The sequence below is a fragment of the Harmonia axyridis genome, chromosome 6 (assembly GCF_914767665.1).
Source record: "Harmonia axyridis chromosome 6, icHarAxyr1.1, whole genome shotgun sequence".
In the NCBI taxonomy this organism is placed as follows: domain Eukaryota; kingdom Metazoa; phylum Arthropoda; class Insecta; order Coleoptera; family Coccinellidae; genus Harmonia; species Harmonia axyridis.
In genome coordinates this window covers 18,339,109-18,359,076 of record NC_059506.1, presented here as the reverse complement: position 1 = coordinate 18,359,076, position 19,968 = coordinate 18,339,109, and the positions used below count along the sequence as shown (strand labels likewise).

The window sequence follows — 19,968 nt, the reverse complement described above, 5'->3', positions numbered from 1 at the left end:
ATAATGAGTATATACTTCATACCTCATAAATTATTTCACCAAATAGAAAGTAAACACCTAAACATAAAAATAATTATTTAATTATGATCCCAAAAAATTATAAAATATATTTGAGAATAATTTAAAATATAACAATTCTCATATAATGTAATTTAAAAAAAAAACAATTAAAATCAATTAAGTGCTCGTTTAGGTAGCCTATGCACGAAATAATGACATCTTGGAAAAGCTGGATTCACTTCATTATTGCAATATTTAGCTAAAATATCCCGTGTCGTTTGCAAATCATTGCTGCCTTGAACTGCCTTCTGAAGAAAATGTTTCATCACATAAGCTTCATCTAATTTTTCTGTCAATTCTTTTGTCTTAATTTGATCCATTCTCGTATTTTTTGCCGCTTGTTTCGTTTCTTCTGTGACACAAATGTCATAATTGTTAGTCCTAGTATTCATCAATTCATAATTTTTCTCTCTATATGTGAGCACTTTCTTCCAGATTAATTTAACTAACACCTTTTTCAACAAATTCTGCTGCTTCACATGATTTTTCATTTTCTTGATACAAAGTTGTATTATATTTTCGATATCAATGGAGATAGCCATATTCAATGTTATGTCAGATAGTCTGATCAACTCGAACACCCAAATTAAATAAACCACACTAGAAGATTTTTTCAATAAGTTATTGAATTCTATGGTTCTTGCTTGTTTTCTACTCACGTGTCCTCACTATGAATAGGTCAGACGTTCACCAAAGCCAAATTATATACAATATGGACACACCATTTAGAAAGCGATGTTGTTTTTCAGATACCGCACATGCCCAATGACAGAAGAAAGATTACTGAATCCTTATCAGTATAATGACTTTCTCTTCGTAATACGATATACTGATAAGACCATGTTTGATTCTACCTGAACTTTCGAGACCTTTCATGTTTGAATTTGGAATTCGCTTGTTTATTGATATGACACAGAAATCATGAGGAATATTATAGAGAGAAGGATGACTTCAACCATCGATTTATTCTTATCTTATTGATAAACTATAATTGAATATACAGACGATTAAACAAAATCTTGTTCAAATGGAATTTTCGTTTCTGGAAAAAAAATCTGAATTTCTTAGAGTTGCACGCTATATCGAAACGTTCCATGTATGCTTATTTATGTTTTTGGTGTGAATCGACTTTTCCAAGTATGATTCACTTCAAATAAAAGCTCAGTAAAATAGAATATGATGGACAGAAAAAAAATTGGAAATTTTCAAAAGTATTTGATATTCGAAAAATTGAAGATGTTCAAAAAAAATCCAATCATTCGTTTCAGTCCCTTGTGTTTATTAAATTTATCATTTTTGAATAATGAGTATATACTTCATACCTCATAAATTATTTCACCAAATAGAAAGTAAACACCTAAACATAAAAATAATTATTTAATTATGATCCCAAAAAATTATGAAATATATTTAAGAATAATTTAAAATATAACAATTCTCATATAATGTAATATTAAAAAAAAAACAATTAAAATCAATTATGTGCTCGTTTAGGTAGCCAATGCACGAAATAATGACATCTTGGAAAAGCTGGATTCACTTCATTATTGCAATATTTAGCTAAAATATCCCGTGTCGTTTGCAAATCATTGCTGCCTTGAACTGCCTTCTGAAGAAAATATTTCATCACATAAGCTTTATCTAATTTTTCTGTCAATTCTTTCGTCTTAATTTGATCCATTCTCGTATTTTTTGCCGCTTGTTTCGTTTCTTCTGTGACACAAATGTCATTATTGTTAGTCCTAGTATTTATCAATTCATAATTTTTCTCTCTATATGTGAGCACTTTCTTCCAGATTAATTTAACTAACACCTTTTTCAACAAATTCTGCTGCTTCACATGATTTTTCATTTTCTTGATACAAAGTTGTATTATATTTTCGATATCAATGGAGATAGCCATATTCAATGTTATGTCAGATAGTCTGATCAACTCCAACACCCAAATTGAATAAACCACACTAGAAGAATTTTTCAATAAGTTATTGTATTCTATGGTTCTTGCTTGTTTTCTACTCACGTGTCCTCACTATGAATAGGTCAGAAGTTCACCAAAGCCAAATTATATACAATATGGACACACCATTTAGAAAGCGATGTTGTTTTTCAGATACCGCACATGCCTAATGACAGAAGAAAGATTACTGAATCCTTATCAGTATAATGACTTTCTCTTCGTAATACGATATACTGATAAGACCATGTTTGATTCTACCTGAACTTTCGAGACCTTTCATGTTTGAATTTGGAATTCGCTTGTTTATTGATATGACACAGAAATCATGAGGAATATTATAGAGAGAAGGATGACTTCAACCATCGATTTATTCTTATCTTATTGATAAACTATAATTGAATATATAGACGATTAAACAAAATCTTGTTCAAATGGAATTTTCGTTTCTGGAAAAAAAATCTGAATTTCTTAGAGTTGCACGCTATATCGAAACGTTCCATGTAAGCTTATTTATGTTTTTGGTGTGAATCGACTTTTCCAAGTATGATTCACTTCAAATAAAAGCTCAGTAAAATAGAATATGATGAACAGAAAAAAAATTGGAAATTTTCAAAAGTATTTGATATTCGAAAAATTGAAGATGTTCAAAAAAAATCCAATCATTCGTTTCAGTCCCTTGTGTTTATTAAATTTATCATTTTTGAATAATGAGTATATACTTCATACCTCATAAATTATTTCACCAAATAGAAAGTAAACACCTAAACATAAAAATAATTATTTAATTATGATCCCAAAAAATTATGAAATATATTTAAGAATAATTTAAAATATAACAATTCTCATATAATGTAATATTAAAAAAATACAATTAAAATCAATTATGTGCTCGTGTAGGTAGCCAATGCACGAAATAATGACATCTTGGAAAAGCTGCATTCACTTCATTATTGCAATATTTAGCTAAAATATCCCGTGTCGTTTGCAAATCATTGCTGCCTTGAACTGCCTTCTGAAGAAAATATTTCATCACATAAGCTTTATCTAATTTTTCTGTCAATTCTTTCGTCTTAATTTGATCCATTCTCGTATTTTTTGCCGCTTGTTTCGTTTCTTCTGTGACACAAATGTCATTATTGTTAGTCCTAGTATTTATCAATTCATAATTTTTCTCTCTATATGTGAGCACTTTCTTCCAGATTAATTTAACTAACACCTTTTTCAACAAATTCTGCTGCTTCACATGATTTTTCATTTTCTTGATACAAAGTTGTATTATATTTTCGATATCAATGGAGATAGCCATATTCAATGTTATGTCAGATAGTCTGATCAACTCCAACACCCAAATTAAATAAACCACACTAGAAGAATTTTTCAATAAGTTATTGAATTCTATGGTTCTTGCTTGTTTTCTACTCACGTGTCCTCACTATGAATAGGTCAGACGTTCACCAAAGCCAAATTATATACAATATGGACACACCATTTAGAAAGCGATGTTGTTTTTCAGATACCGCACATGCCCAATGACAGAAGAAAGATTACTGAATCCTTATCAGTATAATGACTTTCTCTTCGTAATACGATATGCTGATAAGACCATGTTTGATTCTACCTGAACTTTCGAGACCTTTCATGTTTGAATTTGGAATTCGCTTGTTTATTGATATGACACAGAAATCATGAGGAATATTATAGAGAGAAGGATGACTTCAACCATCGATTTATTCTTATCTTATTGATAAACTATAATTGAATATACAGACGATTAAACAAAATCTTGTTCAAATGGAATTTTCGTTTCTGGAAAAAAAATCTGAATTTCTTAGAGTTGCACGCTATATCGAAACGTTCCATGTAAGCTTATTTATGTTTTTGGTGTGAATCGACTTTTCCAAGTATGATTCACTTCAAATAAAAGCTCAGTAAAATAGAATATGATGGACAGAAAAATAATTGGAAATTTTAAAAAGTATTTGATATTCGAAAAATTGAAGATGTTCAAAAAAAATCCAATCATTCGTTTCAGTCCCTTGTGTTTATTAAATTTATCATTTTTGAATAATGAGTATATACTTCATACCCCATAAATTATTTCACCAAATAGAAAGTAAACACCTAAACATAAAAATAATTATTTAATTATGATCCCAAAAAATTATAAAATATATTTAAGAATAATTTAAAATATAACAATTCTCATATAATGTAATATTAAAAAAAAAAACAATTAAAATCAATTAAGTGCTCGTTTAGGTAGCCTATGCACGAAATAATGACATCTTGGAAAAGCTGGATTCACTTCATTATTGCAATATTTAGCTAAAATATCCCGTGTCGTTTGCAAATCATTGCTGCCTTGAACTGCCTTCTGAAGAAAATATTTCATCACATAAGCTTTATCTAATTTTTCTGTCAATTCTTTCGTCTTAATTTGATCCATTCTCGTATTTTTTGCCGCTTGTTTCGTTTCTTCTGTGACACAAATGTCATTATTGTTAGTCCTAGTATTTATCAATTCATAATTTTTCTCTCTATATGTGAGCACTTTCTTCCAGATTAATTTAACTAACACCTTTTTCAACAAATTCTGCTGCTTCACATGATTTTTCATTTTCTTGATACAAAGTTGTATTATATTTTCGATATCAATGGAGATAGCCATATTCAATGTTATGTCAGATAGTCTGATCAACTCCAACACCCAAATTAAATAAACCACACTAGAAGAATTTTTCAATAAGTTATTGAATTCTATGGTTCTTGCTTGTTTTCTACTCACGTGTCCTCACTATGAATAGGTCAGACGTTCACCAAAGCCAAATTATATACAATATGGACACACCATTTAGAAAGCGATGTTGTTTTTCAGATACCGCACATGCCCAATGACAGAAGAAAGATTACTGAATCCTTATCAGTATAATGACTTTCTCTTCGTAATACGATATACTGATAAGACCATGTTTGATTCTACCTGAACTTTCGAGACCTTTCATGTTTGAATTTGGAATTCGCTTGTTTATTGATATGACACAGAAATCATGAGGAATATTATAGAGAGAAGGATGACTTCAACCATCGATTTATTCTTATCTTATTGATAAACTATAATTGAATATACAGACGATTAAACAAAATCTTGTTCAAATGGAATTTTCGTTTCTGGAAAAAAAATCTGAATTTCTTAGAGTTGCACGCTATATCGAAACGTTCCATGTAAGCTTATTTATGTTTTTGGTGTGAATCGACTTTTCCAAGTATGATTCACTTCAAATAAAAGCTCAGTAAAATAGAATATGATGGACAGAAAAAAAATTGGAAATTTTCAAAAGTATTTGATATTCGAAAAATTGAAGATGTTCAAAAAAAATCCAATCATTCGTTTCAGTCCCTTGTGTTTATTAAATTTATCATTTTTGAATAATGAGTATATACTTCATACCTCATAAATTATTTCACCAAATAGAAAGTAAACACCTAAACATAAAAATAATTATTTAATTATGATCCCAAAAAATTATAAAATATATTTAAGAATAATTTAAAATATAACAATTCTCATATAATGTAATATTAAAAAAAAACAATTAAAATCAATTATGTGCTCGTTTAGGTAGCCTATGCACGAAATAATGACATCTTGGAAAAGGTGGATTCACTTCATTATTGCAATATTTAGCTAAAATATCCCGTGTCGTTTGCAAATCATTGCTGCCTTGAACTGCCTTCTGAAGAAAATATTTCATCACATAAGCTTTATCTAATTTTTCTGTCAATTCTTTCGTCTTAATTTGATCCATTCTCGTATTTTTTGCCGCTTGTTTCGTTTCTTCTGTGACACAAATGTCATTATTGTTAGTCCTAGTATTTATCAATTCATAATTTTTCTCTCTATATGTGAGCACTTTCTTCCAGATTAATTTAACTAACACCTTTTTCAACAAATTCTGCTGCTTCACATGATTTTTCATTTTCTTGATACAAAGTTGTATTATATTTTCGATATCAATGGAGATAGCCATATTCAATGTTATGTCAGATAGTCTGATCAACTCCAACACCCAAATTAAATAAACCACACTAGAAGAATTTTTCAATAAGTTATTGAATTCTATGGTTCTTGCTTGTTTTCTACTCACGTGTCCTCACTATGAATAGGTCAGACGTTCACCAAAGCCAAATTATATACAATATGGACACACCATTTAGAAAGCGATGTTGTTTTTCAGATACCGCACATGCCCAATGACAGAAGAAAGATTACTGAATCCTTATCAGTATAATGACTTCCTCTTCGTAATACGATATACTGATAAGACCATGTTTGATTCTACCTGAACTTTCGAGACCTTTCATGTTTGAATTTGGAATTCGCTTGTTTATTGATATGACACAGAAACCATGAGGAATATTATAGAGAGAAGTATGACTTCAACCATCGATTTATTCTTATCTTATTGATAAACTATAATTGAATATACAGACGATTAAACAAAATCTTGTTCAAATGGAATTTTCGTTTCTGGAAAAAAAATCTGAATTTCTTAGAGTTGCACGCTATATCGAAACGTTCCATGTAAGCTTATTTATGTTTTTGGTGTGAATCGACTTTTCCAAGTATGATTCACTTCAAATAAAAGCTCAGTAAAATAGAATATGATGGACAGAAAAAAAATTGGAAATTTTCAAAAGTATTTGATATTCGAAAAATTGAAGATGTTCAAAAAAAATCCAATCATTCGTTTCAGTCCCTTGTGTTTATTAAATTTATCATTTTTGAATAATGAGTATATACTTCATACCTCATAAATTATTTCACCAAATAGAAAGTAAACACCTAAACATAAAAATAATTATTTAATTATGATCCCAAAAAATTATAAAATATATTTAAGAATAATTTAAAATATAACAATTCTCATATAATGTAATATTAAAAAAAAACAATTAAAATCAATTATGTGCTCGTTTAGGTAGCCTATGCACGAAATAATGACATCTTGGAAAAGCTGGATTCACTTCATTATTGCAATATTTAGCTAAAATATCCCGTGTCGTTTGCAAATCATTGCTGCCTTGAACTGCCTTCTGAAGAAAATATTTCATCACATAAGCTTCATCTAATTTTTCTGTCAATTCTTTCGTCTTAATTTGATCCATTCTCGTATTTTTTGCCTCTTGTTTCGTTTCTTCTGTGACACAAATGTCATTATTGTTAGTCCTAGTATTTATCAATTCATAATTTTTCTCTCTATATGTGAGCACTTTCTTCCAGATTAATTTAACTAACACCTTTTTCAACAAATTCTGCTGCTTCACATGATTTTTCATTTTCTTGATACAAAGTTGTATTATATTTTCGATATCAATAGAGATAGCCATATTCAATGTTATGTCAGATAGTCTGATCAACTCCAACACCCAAATTAAATAAACCACACTAGAAGAATTTTTCAATAAGTTATTGAATTCTATGGTTCTTGCTTGTTTTCTACTCACGTGTCCTCACTATGAATAGGTCAGACGTTCACCAAAGCCAAATTATATACAATATGGACACACCATTTAGAAAGCGATGTTGTTTTTCAGATACCGCACATGCCCAATGACAGAAGAAAGATTACTGAATCCTTATCAGTATAATGACTTTCTCTTCGTAATACGATATACTGATAAGACCATGTTTGATTCTACCTGAACTTTCGAGACCTTTCATGTTTGAATTTGGAATTCGCTTGTTTATTGATATGACACAGAAATCATGAGGAATATTATAGAGAGAAGGATGACTTCAACCATCGATTTATTCTTATCTTATTGATAAACTATAATTGAATATACAGACGATTAAACAAAATCTTGTTCAAATGGAATTTTCGTTTCTGGAAAAAAAATCTGAATTTCTTAGAGTTGCACGCTATATCGAAACGTTCCATGTATGCTTATTTATGTTTTTGGTGTGAATCGACTTTTCCAAGTATGATTCACTTCAAATAAAAGCTCAGTAAAATAGAATATGATGGACAGAAAAAAAATTGGAAATTTTCAAAAGTATTTGATATTCGAAAAATTGAAGATGTTCAAAAAAAATCCAATCATTCGTTTCAGTCCCTTGTGTTTATTAAATTTATCATTTTTGAATAATGAGTATATACTTCATACCTCATAAATTATTTCACCAAATAGAAAGTAAACACCTAAACATAAAAATAATTATTTAATTATGATCCCAAAAAATTATGAAATATATTTAAGAATAATTTAAAATATAACAATTCTCATATAATGTAATATTAAAAAAAAACAATTAAAATCAATTATGTGCTCGTTTAGGTAGCCAATGCACGAAATAATGACATCTTGGAAAAGCTGGATTCACTTCATTATTGCAATATTTAGCTAAAATATCCCGTGTCGTTTGCAAATCATTGCTGCCTTGAACTGCCTTCTGAAGAAAATATTTCATCACATAAGCTTTATCTAATTTTTCTGTCAATTCTTTCGTCTTAATTTGATCCATTCTCGTATTTTTTGCCGCTTGTTTCGTTTCTTCTGTGACACAAATGTCATTATTGTTAGTCCTAGTATTTATCAATTCATAATTTTTCTCTCTATATGTGAGCACTTTCTTCCAGATTAATTTAACTAACACCTTTTTCAACAAATTCTGCTGCTTCACATGATTTTTCATTTTCTTGATACAAAGTTGTATTATATTTTCGATATCAATGGAGATAGCCATATTCAATGTTATGTCAGATAGTCTGATCAACTCCAACACCCAAATTGAATAAACCACACTAGAAGAATTTTTCAATAAGTTATTGTATTCTATGGTTCTTGCTTGTTTTCTACTCACGTGTCCTCACTATGAATAGGTCAGAAGTTCACCAAAGCCAAATTATATACAATATGGACACACCATTTAGAAAGCGATGTTGTTTTTCAGATACCGCACATGCCTAATGACAGAAGAAAGATTACTGAATCCTTATCAGTATAATGACTTTCTCTTCGTAATACGATATACTGATAAGACCATGTTTGATTCTACCTGAACTTTCGAGACCTTTCATGTTTGAATTTGGAATTCGCTTGTTTATTGATATGACACAGAAATCATGAGGAATATTATAGAGAGAAGGATGACTTCAACCATCGATTTATTCTTATCTTATTGATAAACTATAATTGAATATATAGACGATTAAACAAAATCTTGTTCAAATGGAATTTTCGTTTCTGGAAAAAAAATCTGAATTTCTTAGAGTTGCACGCTATATCGAAACGTTCCATGTAAGCTTATTTATGTTTTTGGTGTGAATCGACTTTTCCAAGTATGATTCACTTCAAATAAAAGCTCAGTAAAATAGAATATGATGGACAGAAAAAAAATTGGAAATTTTCAAAAGTATTTGATATTCGAAAAATTGAAGATGTTCAAAAAAAATCCAATCATTCGTTTCAGTCCCTTGTGTTTATTAAATTTATCATTTTTGAATAATGAGTATATACTTCATACCTCATAAATTATTTCACCAAATAGAAAGTAAACACCTAAACATAAAAATAATTATTTAATTATGATCCCAAAAAATTATGAAATATATTTAAGAATAATTTAAAATATAACAATTCTCATATAATGTAATATTAAAAAAATACAATTAAAATCAATTATGTGCTCGTGTAGGTAGCCAATGCACGAAATAATGACATCTTGGAAAAGCTGCATTCACTTCATTATTGCAATATTTAGCTAAAATATCCCGTGTCGTTTGCAAATCATTGCTGCCTTGAACTGCCTTCTGAAGAAAATATTTCATCACATAAGCTTTATCTAATTTTTCTGTCAATTCTTTCGTCTTAATTTGATCCATTCTCGTATTTTTTGCTGCTTGTTTCGTTTCTTCTGTGACACAAATGTCATTATTGTTAGTCCTAGTATTTATCAATTCATAATTTTTCTCTCTATATGTGAGCACTTTCTTCCAGATTAATTTAACTAACACCTTTTTCAACAAATTCTGCTGCTTCACATGATTTTTCATTTTCTTGATACAAAGTTGTATTATATTTTCGATATCAATGGAGATAGCCATATTCAATGTTATGTCAGATAGTCTGATCAACTCCAACACCCAAATTAAATAAACCACACTAGAAGAATTTTTCAATAAGTTATTGAATTCTATGGTTCTTGCTTGTTTTCTACTCACGTGTCCTCACTATGAATAGGTCAGACGTTCACCAAAGCCAAATTATATACAATATGGACACACCATTTAGAAAGCGATGTTGTTTTTCAGATACCGCACATGCCCAATGACAGAAGAAAGATTACTGAATCCTTATCAGTATAATGACTTTCTCTTCGTAATACGATATGCTGATAAGACCATGTTTGATTCTACCTGAACTTTCGAGACCTTTCATGTTTGAATTTGGAATTCGCTTGTTTATTGATATGACACAGAAATCATGAGGAATATTATAGAGAGAAGGATGACTTCAACCATCGATTTATTCTTATCTCATTGATAAACTATAATTGAATATACAGACGATTAAACAAAATCTTGTTCAAATGGAATTTTCGTTTCTGGAAAAAAAATCTGAATTTCTTAGAGTTGCACGCTATATCGAAACGTTCCATGTAAGCTTATTTATGTTTTTGGTGTGAATCGACTTTTCCAAGTATGATTCACTTCAAATAAAAGCTCAGTAAAATAGAATATGATGGACAGAAACATAATTGGAAATTTTAAAAAGTATTTGATATTCGAAAAATTGAAGATGTTCAAAAAAAATCCAATCATTCGTTTCATTCCCTTGTGTTTATTAAATTTATCATTTTTGAATAATGAGTATATACTTCATACCCCATAAATTATTTCACCAAATAGAAAGTAAACACCTAAACATAAAAATAATTATTTAATTATGATCCCAAAAAATTATAAAATATATTTAAGAATAATTTAAAATATAACAATTCTCATATAATGTAATATTAAAAAAAAAAACAATTAAAATCAATTAAGTGCTCGTTTAGGTAGCCTATGCACGAAATAATGACATCTTGGAAAAGCTGGATTCACTTCATTATTGCAATATTTAGCTAAAATATCCCGTGTCGTTTGCAAATCATTGCTGCCTTGAACTGCCTTCTGAAGAAAATATTTCATCACATAAGCTTTATCTAATTTTTCTGTCAATTCTTTCGTCTTAATTTGATCCATTCTCGTATTTTTTGCCGCTTGTTTCGTTTCTTCTGTGACACAAATGTCATTATTGTTAGTCCTAGTATTTATCAATTCATAATTTTTCTCTCTATATGTGAGCACTTTCTTCCAGATTAATTTAACTAACACCTTTTTCAACAAATTCTGCTGCTTCACATGATTTTTCATTTTCTTGATACAAAGTTGTATTATATTTTCGATATCAATGGAGATAGCCATATTCAATGTTATGTCAGATAGTCTGATCAACTCCAACACCCAAATTAAATAAACCACACTAGAAGAATTTTTCAATAAGTTATTGAATTCTATGGTTCTTGCTTGTTTTCTACTCACGTGTCCTCACTATGAATAGGTCAGACGTTCACCAAAGCCAAATTATATACAATATGGACACACCATTTAGAAAGCGATGTTGTTTTTCAGATACCGCACATGCCCAATGACAGAAGAAAGATTACTGAATCCTTATCAGTATAATGACTTTCTCTTCGTAATACGATATACTGATAAGACCATGTTTGATTCTACCTGAACTTTCGAGACCTTTCATGTTTGAATTTGGAATTCGCTTGTTTATTGATATGACACAGAAATCATGAGGAATATTATAGAGAGAAGGATGACTTCAACCATCGATTTATTCTTATCTTATTGATAAACTATAATTGAATATACAGACGATTAAACAAAATCTTGTTCAAATGGAATTTTCGTTTCTGGAAAAAAAATCTGAATTTCTTAGAGTTGCACGCTATATCGAAACGTTCCATGTAAGCTTATTTATGTTTTTGGTGTGAATCGACTTTTCCAAGTATGATTCACTTCAAATAAAAGCTCAGTAAAATAGAATATGATGGACAGAAAAAAAATTGGAAATTTTCAAAAGTATTTGATATTCGAAAAATTGAAGATGTTCAAAAAAAATCCAATCATTCGTTTCAGTCCCTTGTGTTTATTAAATTTATCATTTTTGAATAATGAGTATATACTTCATACCTCATAAATTATTTCACCAAATAGAAAGTAAACACCTAAACATAAAAATAATTATTTAATTATGATCCCAAAAAATTATAAAATATATTTAAGAATAATTTAAAATATAACAATTCTCATATAATGTAATATTAAAAAAAAACAATTAAAATCAATTATGTGCTCGTTTAGGTAGCCTATGCACGAAATAATGACATCTTGGAAAAGCTGGATTCACTTCATTATTGCAATATTTAGCTAAAATATCCCGTGTCGTTTGCAAATCATTGCTGCCTTGAACTGCCTTCTGAAGAAAATATTTCATCACATAAGCTTTATCTAATTTTTCTGTCAATTCTTTCGTCTTAATTTGATCCATTCTCGTATTTTTTGCCGCTTGTTTCGTTTCTTCTGTGACACAAATGTCATTATTGTTAGTCCTAGTATTTATCAATTCATAATTTTTCTCTCTATATGTGAGCACTTTCTTCCAGATTAATTTAACTAACACCTTTTTCAACAAATTCTGCTGCTTCACATGATTTTTCATTTTCTTGATACAAAGTTGTATTATATTTTCGATATCAATGGAGATAGCCATATTCAATGTTATGTCAGATAGTCTGATCAACTCCAACACCCAAATTAAATAAACCACACTAGAAGAATTTTTCAATAAGTTATTGAATTCTATGGTTCTTGCTTGTTTTCTACTCACGTGTCCTCACTATGAATAGGTCAGACGTTCACCAAAGCCAAATTATATACAATATGGACACACCATTTAGAAAGCGATGTTGTTTTTCAGATACCGCACATGCCCAATGACAGAAGAAAGATTACTGAATCCTTATCAGTATAATGACTTCCTCTTCGTAATACGATATACTGATAAGACCATGTTTGATTCTACCTGAACTTTCGAGACCTTTCATGTTTGAATTTGGAATTCGCTTGTTTATTGATATGACACAGAAACCATGAGGAATATTATAGAGAGAAGTATGACTTCAACCATCGATTTATTCTTATCTTATTGATAAACTATAATTGAATATACAGACGATTAAACAAAATCTTGTTCAAATGGAATTTTCGTTTCTGGAAAAAAAATCTGAATTTCTTAGAGTTGCACGCTATATCGAAACGTTCCATGTAAGCTTATTTATGTTTTTGGTGTGAATCGACTTTTCCAAGTATGATTCACTTCAAATAAAAGCTCAGTAAAATAGAATATGATGGACAGAAAAAAAATTGGAAATTTTCAAAAGTATTTGATATTCGAAAAATTGAAGATGTTCAAAAAAAATCCAATCATTCGTTTCAGTCCCTTGTGTTTATTAAATTTATCATTTTTGAATAATGAGTATATACTTCATACCTCATAAATTATTTCACCAAATAGAAAGTAAACACCTAAACATAAAAATAATTATTTAATTATGATCCCAAAAAATTATAAAATATATTTAAGAATAATTTAAAATATAACAATTCTCATATAATGTAATATTAAAAAAAAACAATTAAAATCAATTATGTGCTCGTTTCGGTAGCCTATGCACGAAATAATGACATCTTGGAAAAGCTGGATTCACTTCATTATTGCAATATTTAGCTAAAATATCCCGTGTCGTTTGCAAATCATTGCTGCCTTGAACTGCCTTCTGAAGAAAATATTTCATCACATAAGCTTCATCTAATTTTTCTGTCAATTCTTTCGTCTTAATTTGATCCATTCTCGTATTTTTTGCCTCTTGTTTCGTTTCTTCTGTGACACAAATGTCATTATTGTTAGTCCTAGTATTTATCAATTCATAATTTTTCTCTCTTTATGTGAGCACTTTCTTCCAGATTAATTTAACTAACACCTTTTTCAACAAATTCTGCTGCTTCACATGATTTTTCATTTTCTTGATACAAAGTTGTATTATATTTTCGATATCAATAGAGATAGCCATATTCAATGTTATGTCAGATAGTCTGATCAACTCCAACACCCAAATTAAATAAACCACACTAGAAGAATTTTTCAATAAGTTATTGAATTCTATGGTTCTTGCTTGTTTTCTACTCACGTGTCCTCACTATGAATAGGTCAGACGTTCACCAAAGCCAAATTATATACAATATGGACACACCATTTAGAAAGCGATGTTGTTTTTCAGATACCGCACATGCCCAATGACAGAAGAAAGATTACTGAATCCTTATCAGTATAATGACTTTCTCTTCGTAATACGATATACTGATAAGACCATGTTTGATTCTACCTGAACTTTCGAGACCTTTCATGTTTGAATTTGGAATTCGCTTGTTTATTGATATGACACAGAAATCATGAGGAATATTATAGAGAGAAGGATGACTTCAACCATCGATTTATTCTTATCTTATTGATAAACTATAATTATACAGACGATTAAACAAAATCTTGTTCAAATGGAATTTTCGTTTCTGGAAAAAAAATCTGAATTTCTTAGAGTTGCACGCTATATCGAAACGTTCCATGAAGGCTTATTTATGTTTTTGGTGTGAATCGACTTTTCCAAGTATGATTCACTTCAAATAAAAGCTCAGTAAAATAGAATATGATGGACAGAAAAAAAATTGGAAATTTTCAAAAGTATTTGATATTCGAAAAATTGAAGATGTTCAAAAAAAATCCAATCATTCGTTTCAGACCCTTGTGTTAATTAAATTTATCATTTTTGAATAATGAGTATATACTTCATACCTCATAAATTATTTCACCAAATAGAAAGTAAACACCTAAACATAAAAATAATTATTTAATTATGATCCCAAAAAATTATAAAATATATTTGAGAATAATTTAAAATATAACAATTCTCATATAATGTAATTTAAAAAAAAAACAATTAAAATCAATTAAGTGCTCGTTTAGGTAGCCTATGCACGAAATAATGACATCTTGGAAAAGCTGGATTCACTTCATTATTGCAATATTTAGCTAAAATATCCCGTGTCGTTTGCAAATCATTGCTGCCTTGAACTGCCTTCTGAAGAAAATGTTTCATCACATAAGCTTCATCTAATTTTTCTGTCAATTCTTTTGTCTTAATTTGATCCATTCTCGTATTTTTTGCCGCTTGTTTCGTTTCTTCTGTGACACAAATGTCATAATTGTTAGTCCTAGTATTCATCAATTCATAATTTTTCTCTCTATATGTGAGCACTTTCTTCCAGATTAATTTAACTAACACCTTTTTCAACAAATTCTGCTGCTTCACATGATTTTTCATTTTCTTGATACAAAGTTGTATTATATTTTCGATATCAATGGAGATAGCCATATTCAATGTTATGTCAGATAGTCTGATCAACTCGAACACCCAAATTAAATAAACCACACTAGAAGATTTTTTCAATAAGTTATTGAATTCTATGGTTCTTGCTTGTTTTCTACTCACGTGTCCTCACTATGAATAGGTCAGACGTTCACCAAAGCCAAATTATATACAATATGGACACACCATTTAGAAAGCGATGTTGTTTTTCAGATACCGTACATGCCCAATGACAGAAGAAAGATTACTGAATCCTTATCAGTATAATGACTTTCTCTTCGTAATACGATATACTGATAAGACCATGTTTGATTCTACCTGAACTTTCGAGACCTTTCATGTTTGAATTTGGAATTCGCTTGTTTATTGATATGACACAGAAATCATGAGGAATATTATAGAGAGAAGGATGACTTCAACCATCGATTTATTCTTATCTTATTGATAAACTATAATTGAATATACAGACGATTAAACAAAATCTAGTTCAAATGGAATTTTCGTTTCTGGAAAAAAAATCTGAATTTCTTAGAGTTGCACGCTATATCGAAACGTTCCATGTATGCTTATTTATGTTTTTGGTGTGAATCGACTTTTCCAAGTATGATTCACTTCAAATAAAAGCTCAGTAAAATAGAATATGATGGACAGAAAAAAAATTGGAAATTTTCAAAAGTATTTGATATTCGAAAAATTGAAGATGTTCAAAAAAAATCCAATCATTCGTTTCAGTCCCTTGTGTTTATTAAATTTATCATTTTTGAATAATGAGTATATACTTCATACCTCATAAATTATTTCACCAAATAGAAAGTAAACACCTAAACATAAAAATAATTATTTAATTATGATCCCAAAAAATTATGAAATATATTTAAGAATAATTTAAAATATAACAATTCTCATATAATGTAATATTAAAAAAAAACAATTAAAATCAATTATGTGCTCGTTTAGGTAGCCAATGCACGAAATAATGACATCTTGGAAAAGCTGGATTCACTTCATTATTGCAATATTTAGCTAAAATATCCCGTGTCGTTTGCAAATCATTGCTGCCTTGAACTGCCTTCTGAAGAAAATATTTCATCACATAAGCTTTATCTAATTTTTCTGTCAATTCTTTCGTCTTAATTTGATCCATTCTCGTATTTTTTGCCGCTTGTTTCGTTTCTTCTGTGACACAAATGTCATTATTGTTAGTCCTAGTATTTATCAATTCATAATTTTTCTCTCTATATGTGAGCACTTTCTTCCAGATTAATTTAACTAACACCTTTTTCAACAAATTCTGCTGCTTCACATGATTTTTCATTTTCTTGATACAAAGTTGTATTATATTTTCGATATCAATGGAGATAGCCATATTCAATGTTATGTCAGATAGTCTGATCAACTCCAACACCCAAATTGAATAAACCACACTAGAAGAATTTTTCAATAAGTTATTGTATTCTATGGTTCTTGCTTGTTTTCTACTCACGTGTCCTCACTATGAATAGGTCAGAAGTTCACCAAAGCCAAATTATATACAATATGGACACACCATTTAGAAAGCGATGTTGTTTTTCAGATACCGCACATGCCTAATGACAGAAGAAAGATTACTGAATCCTTATCAGTATAATGACTTTCTCTTCGTAATACGATATACTGATAAGACCATGTTTGATTCTACCTGAACTTTCGAGACCTTTCATGTTTGAATTTGGAATTCGCTTGTTTATTGATATGACACAGAAATCATGAGGAATATTATAGAGAGAAGGATGACTTCAACCATCGATTTATTCTTATCTTATTGATAAACTATAATTGAATATATAGACGATTAAACAAAATCTTGTTCAAATGGAATTTTCGTTTCTGGAAAAAAAATCTGAATTTCTTAGAGTTGCACGCTATATCGAAACGTTCCATGTAAGCTTATTTATGTTTTTGGTGTGAATCGACTTTTCCAAGTATGATTCACTTCAAATAAAAGCTCAGTAAAATAGAATATGATGGACAGAAAAAAAATTGGAAATTTTCAAAAGTATTTGATATTCGAAAAATTGAAGATGTTCAAAAAAAATCCAATCATTCGTTTCAGTCCCTTGTGTTTATTAAATTTATCATTTTTGAATAATGAGTATATACTTCATACCTCATAAATTATTTCACCAAATAGAAAGTAAACACCTAAACATAAAAATAATTATTTAATTATGATCCCAAAAAATTATGAAATATATTTAAGAATAATTTAAAATATAACAATTCTCATATAATGTAATATTAAAAAAATACAATTAAAATCAATTATGTGCTCGTGTAGGTAGCCAATGCACGAAATAATGACATCTTGGAAAAGCTGCATTCACTTCATAATTGCAATATTTAGCTAAAATATCCCGTGTCGTTTGCAAATCATTGCTGCCTTGAACTGCCTTCTGAAGAAAATATTTCATCACATAAGCTTTATCTAATTTTTCTGTCAATTCTTTCGTCTTAATTTGATCCATTCTCGTATTTTTTGCCGCTTGTTTCGTTTCTTCTGTGACACAAATGTCATTATTGTTAGTCCTAGTATTTATCAATTCATAATTTTTCTCTCTATATGTGAGCACTTTCTTCCAGATTAATTTAACTAACACCTTTTTCAACAAATTCTGCTGCTTCACATGATTTTTCATTTTCTTGATACAAAGTTGTATTATATTTTCGATATCAATGGAGATAGCCATATTCAATGTTATGTCAGATAGTCTGATCAACTCCAACACCCAAATTAAATAAACCACACTAGAAGAATTTTTCAATAAGTTATTGAATTCTATGGTTCTTGCTTGTTTTCTACTCACGTGTCCTCACTATGAATAGGTCAGACGTTCACCAAAGCCAAATTATATACAATATGGACACACCATTTAGAAAGCGATGTTGTTTTTCAGATACCGCACATGCCCAATGACAGAAGAAAGATTACTGAATCCTTATCAGTATAATGACTTTCTCTTCGTAATACGATATGCTGATAAGACCATGTTTGATTCTACCTGAACTTTCGAGACCTTTCATGTTTGAATTTGGAATTCGCTTGTTTATTGATATGACACAGAAATCATGAGGAATATTATAGAGAGAAGGATGACTTCAACCATCGATTTATTCTTATCTTATTGATAAACTATAATTGAATATACAGACGATTAAACAAAATCTTGTTCAAATGGAATTTTCGTTTCTGGAAAAAAAATCTGAATTTCTTAGAGTTGCACGCTATATCGAAACGTTCCATGTAAGCTTATTTATGTTTTTGGTGTGAATCGACTTTTCCAAGTATGATTCACTTCAAATAAAAGCTCAGTAAAATAGAATATGATGGACAGAAACATAATTGGAAATTTTAAAAAGTATTTGATATTAGAAAAATTGAAGATGTTCAAAAAAAATCCAATCATTCGTTTCAGTCCCTTGTGTTTATTAAATTTATCATTTTTGAATAATGAGTATATACTTCATACCCCATAAATTATTTCACCAAATAGAAAGTAAACACCTAAACATAAAAATAATTATTTAATTATGATCCCAAAAAATTATAAAATATATTTAAGAATAATTTAAAATATAACAATTCTCATATAATGTAATATTAAAAAAAAAAACAATTAAAATCAATTAAGTGCTCGTTTAGGTAGCCTATGCACGAAATAATGACATCTTGGAAAAGCTGGATTCACTTCATTATTGCAATATTTAGCTAAAATATCCCGTGTCGTTTGCAAATCATTGCTGCCTTGAACTGCCTTCTGAAGAAAATATTTCATCACATAAGCTTTATCTAATTTTTCTGTCAATTCTTTCGTCTTAATTTGATCCATTCTCGTATTTTTTGCCGCTTGTTTCGTTTCTTCTGTGACACAAATGTCATTATTGTTAGTCCTAGTATTTATCAATTCATAATTTTTCTCTCTATATGTGAGCACTTTCTTCCAGATTAATTTAACTAACACCTTTTTCAACAAATTCTGCTGCTTCACATGATTTTTCATTTTCTTGATACAAAGTTGTATTATATTTTCGATATCAATGGAGATAGCCATATTCAATGTTATGTCAGATAGTCTGATCAACTCCAACACCCAAATTAAATAAACCACACTAGAAGAATTTTTCAATAAGTTATTGAATTCTATGGTTCTTGCTTGTTTTCTACTCACGTGTCCTCACTATGAATAGGTCAGACGTTCACCAAAGCCAAATTATATACAATATGGACACACCATTTAGAAAGCGATGTTGTTTTTCAGATACCGCACATGCCCAATGACAGAAGAAAGATTACTGAATCCTTATCAGTATAATGACTTTCTCTTCGTAATACGATATACTGATAAGACCATGTTTGATTCTACCTGAACTTTCG

The 19,968-nt window shown here is 29.3% G+C and overlaps 1 protein-coding gene across 1 annotated transcript in view; it reads left to right on the top strand.

The window, feature by feature from the left end:
- Positions 1 to 19,968, top strand: part of LOC123683475 (SET and MYND domain-containing protein 4-like) — a 424,959-nt gene that overhangs the window by 46,119 nt on the left and 358,872 nt on the right. The window lies entirely within an intron of this gene.